This window comes from Mirounga angustirostris, unplaced genomic scaffold (assembly GCF_029215605.1).
Source record: "Mirounga angustirostris isolate CCGP_5_RB_7025 unplaced genomic scaffold, mMirAng1.0.hap1 SCAF_2, whole genome shotgun sequence".
NCBI lineage: Eukaryota > Metazoa > Chordata > Mammalia > Carnivora > Phocidae > Mirounga > Mirounga angustirostris.
Window position 1 is genome coordinate 164,000,115 of NW_026991710.1, and position 12,286 is coordinate 164,012,400.

Below are 12,286 nucleotides of genomic sequence, written 5' to 3' on the forward strand. Positions count from 1 at the left end.
AGCAGCAAACTTGACCCAGCCTGGGGGCCAAATCCTGCCCAAGACCTATTTTTATATGGACCTGCAGCCAGTTTTATATTTTTGGAGGATTATATTTAAAAAAAAAACCCACCCAAAATAGATAATATGCTCTAGCTGATATGGACCTGATGTGGTCTGCAAAACCTAAAACATTTCTTTTTGACCTTCTACAGAAACAGTTTGCCAGCCTCTGACTTACAGGTACCTTCTTGGTTGTTTCTAGGGGAGAAAGATACTTCTCTATGGTGGTCTTCGTAAATAATAGAACTTTACATTTGGAACATGTAATCCATCTCACTTACTTTATAGGTTTCATTGAGACTAGAAAACTACATTAACTTTTTGGGGTCATACAGCTTTCTAGGTATAGATCCTGAATCTCTAGCCCATTATTTTTTATGTACTTTTTTTCACATCAGTGATGAGTGGTATTCCCTTCTTCTGTGATATCTTAGTAGGCAAACTATCTTCTCTAAGCCTTAATTTTTTTTTTTATTTGTAAAACAAATTGATAGTATAGGGTTTCTGTAATGATTAAATGAACCAATGCTTATAACGTACTAGTATATAGTTAAAACTGCTTCACAGATCATAGTTCTATTTTGTCATGGTGTAGTGAAAAGATTTCTGCTACCTAGGAATCACTGCTCCTTCCCCCCCACACATATATTTTAGGGTCAGAGAAGGAACGGATTTCTGTCATTTAGAATTTTAATTCGGACATCCTTTGTGTCTTGAAAAGTAGTTAGAGATCTATTTCAGTAACATTGTACTTCATTGATTTTGGGGGGGCTTAACCAGTTTTTAGAACATCATTAAAATGGGACACTTTGTTCCAAGTTGCAAACAGTTGATTTACAAACAGACTTTGGAACAAAATTGGATCACAGATTGAAGATTATTTTCCTAAAGAGGTTAGGCAGAAGAGATTTTTGGTCATTTTGTTCTATGCATTTTTAGTGACTGAAATTCTGGGGAAGAGGAAAGGGAAAGACCGAGGGAAGAAAATGGAGCCCCTCTGGGAATTCAGTCTAGTGTTCCAAGGCAGTCTTGTTTCTAGGGCATGTTGACAAAAATGCTGGGTGGTTATTAAATTGTTCAGAATGTCACTTATGCATGGATTAGTGTTTCAAAGTTTACTTGGTCTGTGAGGGTTAAGTGTGTTAGGAGATTGGGAAGGCCATCTTAATGTCCAACTCTCCCCTCCCACCTGTCTAGATGAAATAGGGTTCATAAATTAGTATCAAGGACGATTTTGAAAGAAAGTCACAAAAGGACTAGCACCCTTGGTTAAAATAGGAATAAAGGGTCACATATCTGTTGTTTAAATGCTTATTGAATAAAAGAGTGATTATGCGTGTGTACATGAGCATTTAAAAAAACAGTAAATGGGGCGCCCAGGTGGCTCAGTTAAGCATCTGCCTTCGGCTCAAATCATGATCTCAGGGTCCTGGGATGGAGCCCTGCATCCGGCTCTCTGCTCCGCGGGGAGCCTGCTTCTCCCTTTCACTCTCCCTCTGTGCTCTCCTCTCTCAAATGAATGGATAAAGTCTTAAAAAAAATAAAAAATAAAAAATAAACAGTAAATGGCAGTTTATTTCCCTTTATAATGCTACATTTATTTATAAGTTTACACACAGTGATGGATTCTTTTTTTTTTTTTTTTTAAGTTTATTTATTTAAGTAATCTCTACACCCAACTCGGGGCTCAAACTCACAAGCCCAAGATAAGAGCTGCATGCTCTACTGACTGAGCCAGCCAGGTGCCCCAGTGATGTATTCTTTTTGATGTATAGTATAATGAGTTTTGACAACTGCATAGGGTTTTATAACCACCACAATTAAGATGCAGAAAAATTCCATTATCTCTTCCCAAAAACCTTCCTTCATGCTAACCTTTTGAAGTCAAATCCAACTCCCCCGCCTCCCCCCAAGCTGGCAAACTGTTGAGACACTGTGGTTCCTATAGTTTTGCATTTTCTGAACTATCCTATAAATGAAATTATATATATATATATATATATATATATATATATATATAGCCTTTGGAGTCTGGTTTCTTTCATTTAGCATAATGTATTTGAGATTCATCCTTGTCGTGTGTATCAATATTTTTTTCCTTTTTGTGGCTGAGTACTATTCCATTGCATGAACGAACCAGAGTTTGGTTTATCTGTTCCTCTGTTGAGGGATATTTGGGTTGATGTCAGTTTTTGGCAATTATGAATAAGACTGCCATAAACATTCATATGCAGGTTTTTGTGTGAACATAATGTGTTAATTTCTTGTGACTGCTGTAATAAATTGTCAACCTAGGTGCCTTAAAATAACAGACATTTATCCTCTCCCACTGCTGGAGGCCAGAAGTCCAAAATCCGTATTCCTGGAATCAAGGTGTTGTCAGGGGCGTAATCCTTCAGAGGCTCTTGGAGCTACTGGTGGCTCCTGGCATCCCTTGACTTGTTGCTGGGTCACTTAAGTCTCTGCCTCCAGCTTCCCATCATACCTTCTCCCGCTGTATCTGTGTGTCAAACCTCCCTTTGTCTTATAAGGATACTGTGTTGGCATTTAGGGCCCACCTGATAATACGGGCTAATCTCTAATCTCAAGATCCTTAATTTAATCACATCTGCAGAGGCCCTTTTCCAAACAAATTAACATTTACATGTTCTAAGGATTAGGAGCTGATATCTTTGAGGGCCATTATTCAGCCTACTACAGTAGGTTTTCATTTCACTTGGGTAAACACCCAGGAGGGGGATTGCTGGGTTATATATGGTAAGGGTATATTTAATTTTATAAGGAAGTGCCAGACTATTTCTGTAGTGGCTATACTATTTTGCACTCTTACCAGCAACATATGAAAGTTTAATTTGCTCTGCATCCTTACTAGCACTTGGTATTGTTATTTCTAAAAATTATTCTAACAGGTATATAGTGGTATTTAATTATGATTTAATTTGCATTTCCCTAATGATTAGTCATGTTAAGCATCTTTTCAAATGTGCTTATTTATATCTTCTTTGGTGAGTTGCCCATGTATTTTTTCATTTTTAAAATTGGGTTATTTTCTCTCTTGAGTTTGCTTGTTTTTTTAACACCTCTGTTCTCCTAAAAGTTAGTCCAGGGCCTTAGGGGAATTAGGAAGATGTTGGTTCTTTTGTAATCTTGTTGCTTCTTATATTTTCTTGCTTCAAAGTCGTTTCCTTTTTGAATCTCAGAAACTGAATAAATTAGACTTGAATTCCTTTCTGGCTCCTAATAGATTTCCTCAATAAAGGAAATAGAATTTAAATCAGCATGTAGTGGGTGTGTTGTTAGTCAGGTCTGGGGTTGCAAGCAACTGAAACCCTTGAATAAAAAGTGATTTATTTATTTTTTTATTAACATATAATGTATTATTTGTTTCAGGGGTACAGGTCTGTGATTCATCAGTCTTACACAATTCACAGTGCTCACCATAGTACATACCCTCCCCAATGTCCATCATCCAGCCACCCCGTCCCTCCAACCCTCCACTCCAGAAACCCTCAGTTTGTTTCCTGAGATTAAGAGGCTCTTATGGTTTGTCTCCCTCTCTGGTTTCATCTTGTTTCATTTTTCCCTCCCTTCCCCTATGATCCTCTGTCTTGTTTCTCAAATTCCTCATATCAGTGAGATCATATGATACTTGTCTTTCTCTGATTGACTTATTTCGCTTAGCATAATACCCTCTAGTTCCATCCACATTGTTGCAAATGGCAAGATTTCATTTTTTGATGGCTGCATAATATTCCATTGTATATATATACCACATCTTTTTTTTTTTTTTTAAAGATTTTATTTATTTGACAGCAAGAGAGACCGCGAGAGAGACAGCGAGAGAGGGAACACAAGCAGCGGGAGTGGGAGAGGGAGAAGCAGGCCTCCCGCAGAGCAGGGAGCCCGATGCGGGGCTCGATCCCAGGACCCCGGGATCATGACCTGAGCTGAAGGCAGACGCCCAATGACTGAGCCACCCAGGCGCCCCCACATCTTCTTTATCCATTCATCAGTTGATGGACATCTAGGCTCTTTCCATAGTTTGGCTATTGTAGACATTGCTGCTATAAACATTGGAGTGCATGTGCCCCTTTGGATCACTACATTTGTATCTTTGGGGTAAATACCCAGTAGTGCAATTGCTGGGTCATAGGGAAGCTCTGTTTTCAACTTGTTGAGGAACCTCCATACTGTTTTCCAGAGTGGCTGCACCAGCTTGCATTCCCACCAACAGTGTAGGAGGGTTCCCCTTTCTCTGCATCCTCACCATCTGTCGTTTCCTGACTTGTTAATTTTAGCCATTCTGACTGGTGTGAGGTGGTATCTCATTGAGGTTTTGATTTGTATTTCCCAGATGCGAGAGATGTTGAGCATTTTTTCATGTGTCTGTTGGCCATTTGGATGTCTTCTTTGCAGAAATGTCTGTTCATGTCTTCTGCCCATTTCTTGATTGGATTAGTTGTTCTTTGGGTGTTGAGTTTGATAAGTTCTTTATAGATTTTGGATACTAGCCCTTTATCTGATATGTCATTTGCAAATATCTTCTCCCATTCTGTCGGTTGTCTTTTGGTTTTGTTGACTGTTTCCTTTGCTGTGCAAAAGCTTTTTATCTTGATGAAGTCCCAGTAGTTCATTTTTGCCCTTGCTTCCCTTGCCTTTGGCGATGTTCCTAGGAAGAAGTTGCCTTGGCTGAGGTCGAAGAGGTTGCTCCCTGTGTTCTCCTCAAGGATTTTGATGGATTCCTGTCTCACATTTAGGTCTTTCATCCATTTTGAGTCTATTTTTGTGTGTGGGGTAAGGAAATGGTCCAGTTTCATTCTTCTGTATGTGGCTGTCCAATTTTCCCAACACCATTTGTTGAAGAGACTGTCTTAAAAAGTGATTTATTAATAGTGCATGTTACCAAACTGCAAGGAAGGACACGGATGGAGTTGGCTTTAGGGACAGCTGGACAAAGGGTTAGATTATTGCTTGGTTTCTCTCTTCTCATTTCTGCTTCTCTCTTTGAATTGGTTACAATGTCTCTTATTTCAGAGGATTTTCTCCAAATGGTTGGGTTTATGGTTGCAGGTGCCTTAGGACTCAGATCCTTCCAACTTCCTGACCCTAGAGGAAAAAAGGGATCTTTTCTTTTTTTAATATTTAATTTATTTATTTGGGGGGGGGGAGAGCATGAGTAGGGGGAAGGGCAGTGGGAAAGGGAGAAGCAGACTCCCCACCAAGTAGGGAGCCAGACATGGGGCTCTATCCCAGGACCCTGAGACTACAACCCGAGCCGAAGTCAGACGCCCAAATGACTGAGCCATCCAGGCGCCGCAAAAGGGATCTTTTCTAATTTTGTTCAGAAAACCCTTGGGGGGGCGCCTGGGTGGCTCAGTCGTTAAGCGCCTGCCTTCAGCTCAGGTCATGATCCCAGGGTCCTGGGATCAAGCCCCGCATCGGGTTCCCTGCTCGGCAGGAAGCCTGCTTCTCCCTCTCCCACTCCCCCTGCTTGTGTTCCCTCTCTCACTGTGTCTCTCTCTGTCAAATAAATAAATAAAATCTTAAAAAAAAAAAAAAAAAAGAAAACCCCTGGGGTTTTCAGTTGAAGTCTCATGCATATCACTAAGCAGTCACTCTGACCTAGTTGAACATCTTAACTCAAATTTGATGTGAACAAAATAAACTCTTGATTCCTCTTCTTTTTTCCCCCATACCAGTAAATCGACCCCTTATCAAAGCCAGAAAACAAGGAGTCCTTTTTGATTCTTCCTTGATATCCTTTAAGGAATAGCCAGACCTTTTCCATATCCAGACCATCACCCCTGCTTACTGTATTGTAACCACACTGCTTCTCTTAATTTCTTAATATACCATGCTCTTTTCTCTTCTTGAGACCTTTGCACATGCTGTTCCTTCTGCATGCAGTGATTTTCCCCTCTAGAGGCAAAGCTTCTCTTATATTAGGTCTTGGCTTCAGTGTTACTTCACAGAGGTTCTTCTTCTACAACAGGTAGCTCCTTCATTTCCATCTCTTTACAAGCTTCTTACTTATTTGCTTCACAGTACTGCTTAAAATAACTGAGAGTCATTTTTATCCATCTCCTTACTTGAATTTTGTCTTTTTTTTTTTTTTAAGATTTTATTTATTTATTTGAGAGAGAGAATGAGATAGAGCATGAGAGGGGGAGGGTCAGAGGGAGAAGCAGACTCCCTGCTGAGCAGGGAGCCCGATGTGGGACTCGATCCTGGGACTCCAGGATCACGACCTGAGCCGAAGGCAGTCGCTTAACCGACTGAGCCACCCAGGCGCCCTTGAATTTTGTCTTTTTACCACTAGACTATATAAACTGCTTTAATATAGGGACATTATCTTGTTTACCTTTGTATCTACAGTTATAATACAGTATGGGGCAAATGGTAGGCCTGTGTAAAGGTTTTTGAATGAATGAATCAGAATGCATTTCTGCAGTTGGCCCAGTTTAGATTTAGTGGCCTTGTGGGGTGGGGCTTGATGGATGGACAGAAACACAATAGCCACTGTTAAAGGCTCCAAGTGAACCTACATTAATATGCCACAATTAATGCTTTTTTTACTCTTTGGAAATAATAATGATTAATTCTGGTATTATTATGCTTGTTAATATTTTTATTTGAATAGAAATAATTTCTAAGAGTTATCTGTAGGCATAGGTCTAAACTCAGTTTAAGATTTTTATTGAAAACAATAGCCAGTAGAGTCTGATTAGCACTCTTTTTCTAGCTACTTAATGCAGTGGACTGAGTGACATGTTAGGGGCCAGACAGATGTTTTAAAGCATCAGTAATGACATTCAGTTTTCACATTGCTCGATTATGCTTACCCTTGGGGACTTCTGTTCAGCTTCTTGTATTGTCCCTTTCTAACATTTTCCTGGTGATTGTTTCTGTGTTATTCTCTTAACCAGCTGTGGGAAATTCAAGACAGAGAGGGGTCTGGAGTTAAGAATGTTTGGATACATAGTAGAATACAAAAAGCTTAATAAACCTTAATAATAATAAAGAACGACTGCTGAGTTAGTGAAGGTTAGGGTGATTATATAATTTGTCATCCAAACCAGGTCATTTTTGAGAGGGTGTGCCAGGAACAGGTGTAAACCTGGACTGCCCCCATGAATCCCTTTGAGGGGGAGGTGATAATCAGTTGTTGCAGGATAGGGTGCTCTGAGTCTGAGGGCTTTTGAATTGGGAAGAGACTTGCCTAAAAGTGTGTAGGAGGAAGCCAGGTACAGCTCTGTGCTTTCGAAATTCTTTTGGGAACTGAATGTAAACAAAGCCAAGGGTTCTGTAGATCTGTCCTAATTAGCAAATATAATTGCCTTATGGATAAGGTTGAGATCCTAGAATCAGAACCTAATTCTCTTTTACTTTCCCATAGGAAACTAGTATTGTGTTTAGCTGTCATGTTCACTCAAAGAATGTATGGGTTGTCTGATCTGCAAGCTGCTGGCCTACTGTCAGTAGAAGATTGTTTTTTTTGTGCCCATATTGAAAAATTTTCCCAGATAAATTCGTACTGTCTTGCCATTTTGCCCCATAGATAGTTGTAGTACATATTTGAGAATAGGTTGGAAAGATGGGCTTTAAGATTAGTTTTAAATCTTATTTATGGAACACACACTTGAACTCTTACATTAGGGAGATAGCAGAATTTTATAGTTAAGTATACACCATAGAATTTTCTTCTCGTTTTTAAAATTCCAGTCTGGGATTGTTAATAGGAGCATTGTGGTTGAGATTAATAGCTGTGGCAGTATGTAGCAAGACTAATTCCATAAAGATAAACTTATCACTGCAGAATTGGGTTTATTAATTTTTTGTTAGGTAAACGTATTCTTTTTTTTTTTAAATGAGACTTCCTTGCTTTTGGCAAGGATGCTAATTTCAAATGTTTTGAGGAAAGCCAGAAAAAAACCTTAAAGGTTTTACAAAGAATGTAAAACACATACATACATGTTAGCCATCTTAGGGCCACCTCATGTTACCTTTTCTATGAACACATATTTGTTATGCCTTTTCTGTATTTTTTTAATATTTTTTTAACTCCCTTGCTAGGTTATATACACCTAGAATAGTGCTATATATAGTTGTTTGGTAAGAATCACAGTTACTGTGAAGTTTACTGAGATAATAGCATTAAATAAAAATTTTATTCCTATGTAAAGTAATAATGCTTTTTTATGTTTTAATTATGGTTTCCATTTTATTTCATTTAATCAAGTCAGATCTAGTTACTGTTATCTCTGTTTTATGGAGGAGGAAAGAACCAGTAAACCAATTAAAGTAAACCCTGAGAGCATTATATTAAAGGTGAGGGGTGATACATGATTTCAGGCACTTGGTATAAAAAGCAGTCATGCCCAGGTTAGTATGCATGCAGAGTCATACACTATAGAGTTCATGTGAAAAGTTGTTTTTCAAGGTAAAAAATTGCTGTGTAGGTATTGCTATATTCATTTTTCATATTGCTTTATTCATGAACTTTATTTTTTTTTTATGTTTTTAATTTTTTTTTTTAGATTTTTAATTTATTTATTTGACAGAGAGCGAGACAGCTAGAGGAAGCACAAGCAGGGGGAGTGGGAGAGGGAGAAGCAGGCTACCAGCTGAGCAGGGAGCCCGATGCAGGGCTTCATCCCAGGACCCTGGGATCATGACATGAGCCGAAGGCAGACACTTAATGACTGAGCCACCCAGGCGCCCCTATTCATCAACTTTAAAACCATATTAATCAGCTTTAAAATATCTTCCCTTTATATAGATTTTCTAGAATTGTAGCAATACAGTTGCCATTAGCCACATGTAGCTATTCAAATAAATTACAATTTAAGAAAAATTGATAGCCAGTATTTCGAGTACCTGGTAGCTCACATGTGGCTAGTGGTTACCATATTGGACAGCACAGATACAGAACATTTTTATCCCCACAGAAAGTTCTGTTAAAATAGCACAGTTCTTAAGGACAGTATTAAAGAAAATAACCACTTGAGGACAGGTTTTATTTTTATTTATTAGGCTTTAGGATTCTTGTAGTTAAAAATGTTAGCTTTAGATTATATATCCTAATGACAGGAGCTTTGTGATTTACTCTCTTTGGGTCAAGCTTGTGGTGTTCAAACTCAGCCTAATCTTTTATTAGTCTTTCTGGCTCTGCATAAATCAGTCATACTGGGCTGAGGGGTAATTTGGACTAAGAATACAAAATTTGCAAATATGTGTTTTAGGTTGTTAGTGCTTAATATCTTTTAAGCCTTAATGCTTAATATCATTTTCCTTATCAATAGAATGGAGATAATGAGATAATGACTATATGGAATTTGGATTAATTGATTGGGGTTTATGAAGTTGAAAAGTTGAATCCTAATGAACCTTCTAGTCCCAGCAGAACTCTGCTCTGTTTGAAGTCATCTCAATTTCAACTCTCCTTCTTTAGACTCTAAGCCCTTAAAGTCAGGGCTCTGAGTTTAGTGCCTCATGGAGCAGTCTACACACTTGTTAAGTAGCTACTCTGGGCCAGTCACTGTGTTAACATTGTTTGCTAATTCATTTATGACTACCCTTAAATAGATTATGAGCTCCTTGAAACTAGGAACCCCCACTTTTTAAATTTAAAATACCTGTAGTTGTAGAAATTAAGAAAAAAAGAGACTTTAGAGATAATCATCTTAAATATTTTTGTTTACCAGTGAAGAACCATGATAGCTTAAGTTACTTGCCCATCGTTGGGGAACTAGGACTAGAGAATCTGGATAGCCTTCTATCAAGCCACCTCCTAAATTAGTTGATTGTTAAATTTAATTTCAAGGAAGTCCTAAGCACTACTGTTGATTGAAGACTATATTTTGTGTGTATAAACTATGTCAGTGTAGAACAAAGTTATTTATAACTCCTGATTTCAACACATATTTCCTGTTTGTTTCTTATGACACATTCTTAGGGGCAGATTGTATGCTATTTTTGGAGATGCAGCATTTTGATCTTGAAAAAGCATTTTTGGTTTTTAGACTAGAATAGATTGAGGAATAGATTGAGTGGTTTCTCAGGTTAAATAAATGCTCAGGGTCTGTATTTTCGTGTATTGCATTTGGAAATAGTAACTTATATAATATGTCATGGGGTTGGAGTGTCCATTTATAGAAACTACAAGTCTTGACTTTCTATGAGCTATGAATTTTAATCTCTGTTTTTATATTCCAGTTACAGTTTCGGTTTCAGTATTACTATTGTGTGTGTACACACTCACCGGAGTGCTAAGAATAGCAAACTATCCTACTACAGACAAGATTTACATTTCTGAGGTACCTGAACTGTTTCTTAAAATTCATTTTTGTTCCTTATAGTCATTGGCAAAGTGTCATCAGGTATTCATAAGGTAATTGTTATTTGACAGGATACTTTTGCTTCTCAGGAATATTATTGGTTTGTTTCTGTGGTAGCATATGCTTGTATTTGGGATGGACCAGACCAACTCAGGCTTTTTTGCAGAACACTGGTTGTTTCTCCACGGGGTTAGAATACCTTCCTGCTTCCTTCCTTCCCCCAAGAACTGAAATCAATTTCAGAAGGGAGTCTTTGCTTGTGAATCAAGACTTTAATTATAGGCTTTCTTCTTTCGAAAGGCAGTTTCCTTTTTCTGCAGTTGTTCTTTGGGTGGAGTGCATGTATGCACGCGCGTGTGTGTATGTGTGTGCGTGTGTCTGCTTGTAGCATTTGGATCTGTGCAGCACGTTGGCTTTCTAGACATCCTTTGTATAGTAACAGCATGTGCGGAGGGGCTGGCAGCCTGTAAAACAGTTTTTTCTCCTCTTCCCCCTCCTCTCAACCTCACTCCCTCCCTAGATCTGGTGACATTACATAGATAAATGTGCTGGCTAGGAAAACAGCAGAAGGAATTGAATGTCTGCCAAAAATTTGCAGCATGAAACCAAACTGGCTGCTTCAGCCTCCCTTTCCTGATCTTTTATTGTGTGTGTGCAGTCTACACTTGTCAGGGCTTTCCTAGTTTAGCGTTACGTCACTATGTTCTCCACCCTCATTATACTGTCTTTTCTTTTGAAAAGCTACTGTCCTCAGGCTTCAAATTTGTTAAACACTTAAGGCTTTATTTATACTGTTATGGTGGTAGTATTGAAGATGAAATATACTTAATTTGATGTAATATCGACTTAGGGTATGTGTGTATACATGTGCTCACATGTGTTTCTGGGCAATATTAGGATAGTGTGGAGAAGATAACATACTGGTAACTACCTGAAATTATTACATTGCTTTTAAAAAATCTTTCTGTCCTTCAGGAAGAGACATTTTCTCAGAGGACTTTGAAGACAGCTTAGAGAGGTATTGATTTTTAACTGTTGATCAGCATTGCAAATAGACATTTCTAGAACAAAAGTGATTTCATTTATTTGATGTATGTTGAATTAAAGAAGATAATATGAGATCTTTAAATTTGGGGTTCTTATTTTCAAGACTGCTGATACAGTTGAGTATCTAGACAGTGTCAGTGATTTTAGAGAAAAAAATTACTTTTTATTCTTCGATTTGGTGAGACTGCTTAAATCCAGGTCTAAAGAAAAGGTTTTGGCTATTAATTAAATCTTTATATCGCCCTTAAAAAAATAAGATGGGGTCCTAGTTCCTTTTATTCTGAATCCTTTAGACTTATTATAGTTTAGCAAAGCATAAATTTGGATAGGTTCATTTGGGCGCCTTTAACTACAGTATTCTCATTGCATTTGTTCCTTATCATGTGCTACTCTGTATTGCAATGTATTTTTAATGCATATGTTTTATTTTTACAATTAGGTTGTAAGACCTACCAGCAGGGAACCGGTTTTGTTACATCTTGTTTCTCTAGCATCTAACTCAGTGTCCTTATACATAAGAGATAGTATGGATAATGGTATGTGGAGATAATATTGAGGATGAGAATAGGGTGAGGTGATTTCACTAGCTGACTTAGTCATCTAGGGCTCTCAAAACAGAATACCATAGACTGGATGGCTTAAAAAATAAGAATTTTTTTCTTCTCACAGTTCTGGAGGCTGGAGGTCCAAGATCAGGGTGCTCGCACAATTGATGTCTCCTGAGCCGTCTCTCCCTGTTTTGCAAATGGCTGCCTTCTTGCTGTGTTTCATAGAACCTTTTCTCTGGGCACACAAGCGGGCCCCCCCACTGCCCCCACCCCTGTCCCCGTGTCTCTTCCTCCTCTTGTAATACACCAGGA

General features: G+C 38.3%; 1 protein-coding gene across 4 annotated transcripts in view; it reads left to right on the top strand.

Moving 5' to 3' along the window:
- The window catches only part of KAT6A (lysine acetyltransferase 6A), a 115,171-nt gene that overhangs the window by 28,671 nt on the left and 74,214 nt on the right, over window positions 1–12,286 (top strand). Inside the window, exon 2 of one of the 4 annotated variants that reach the window (XM_045879905.2) lies at window positions 10,258–10,358. The exons of the other annotated variants lie outside the window; for them this stretch is intronic. The gene's annotated coding sequence lies outside the window, so the exon portion shown is untranslated. The remainder of the gene's footprint in view (window positions 1–10,257; window positions 10,359–12,286) is intronic. 4 annotated transcript variants of the gene reach the window in all.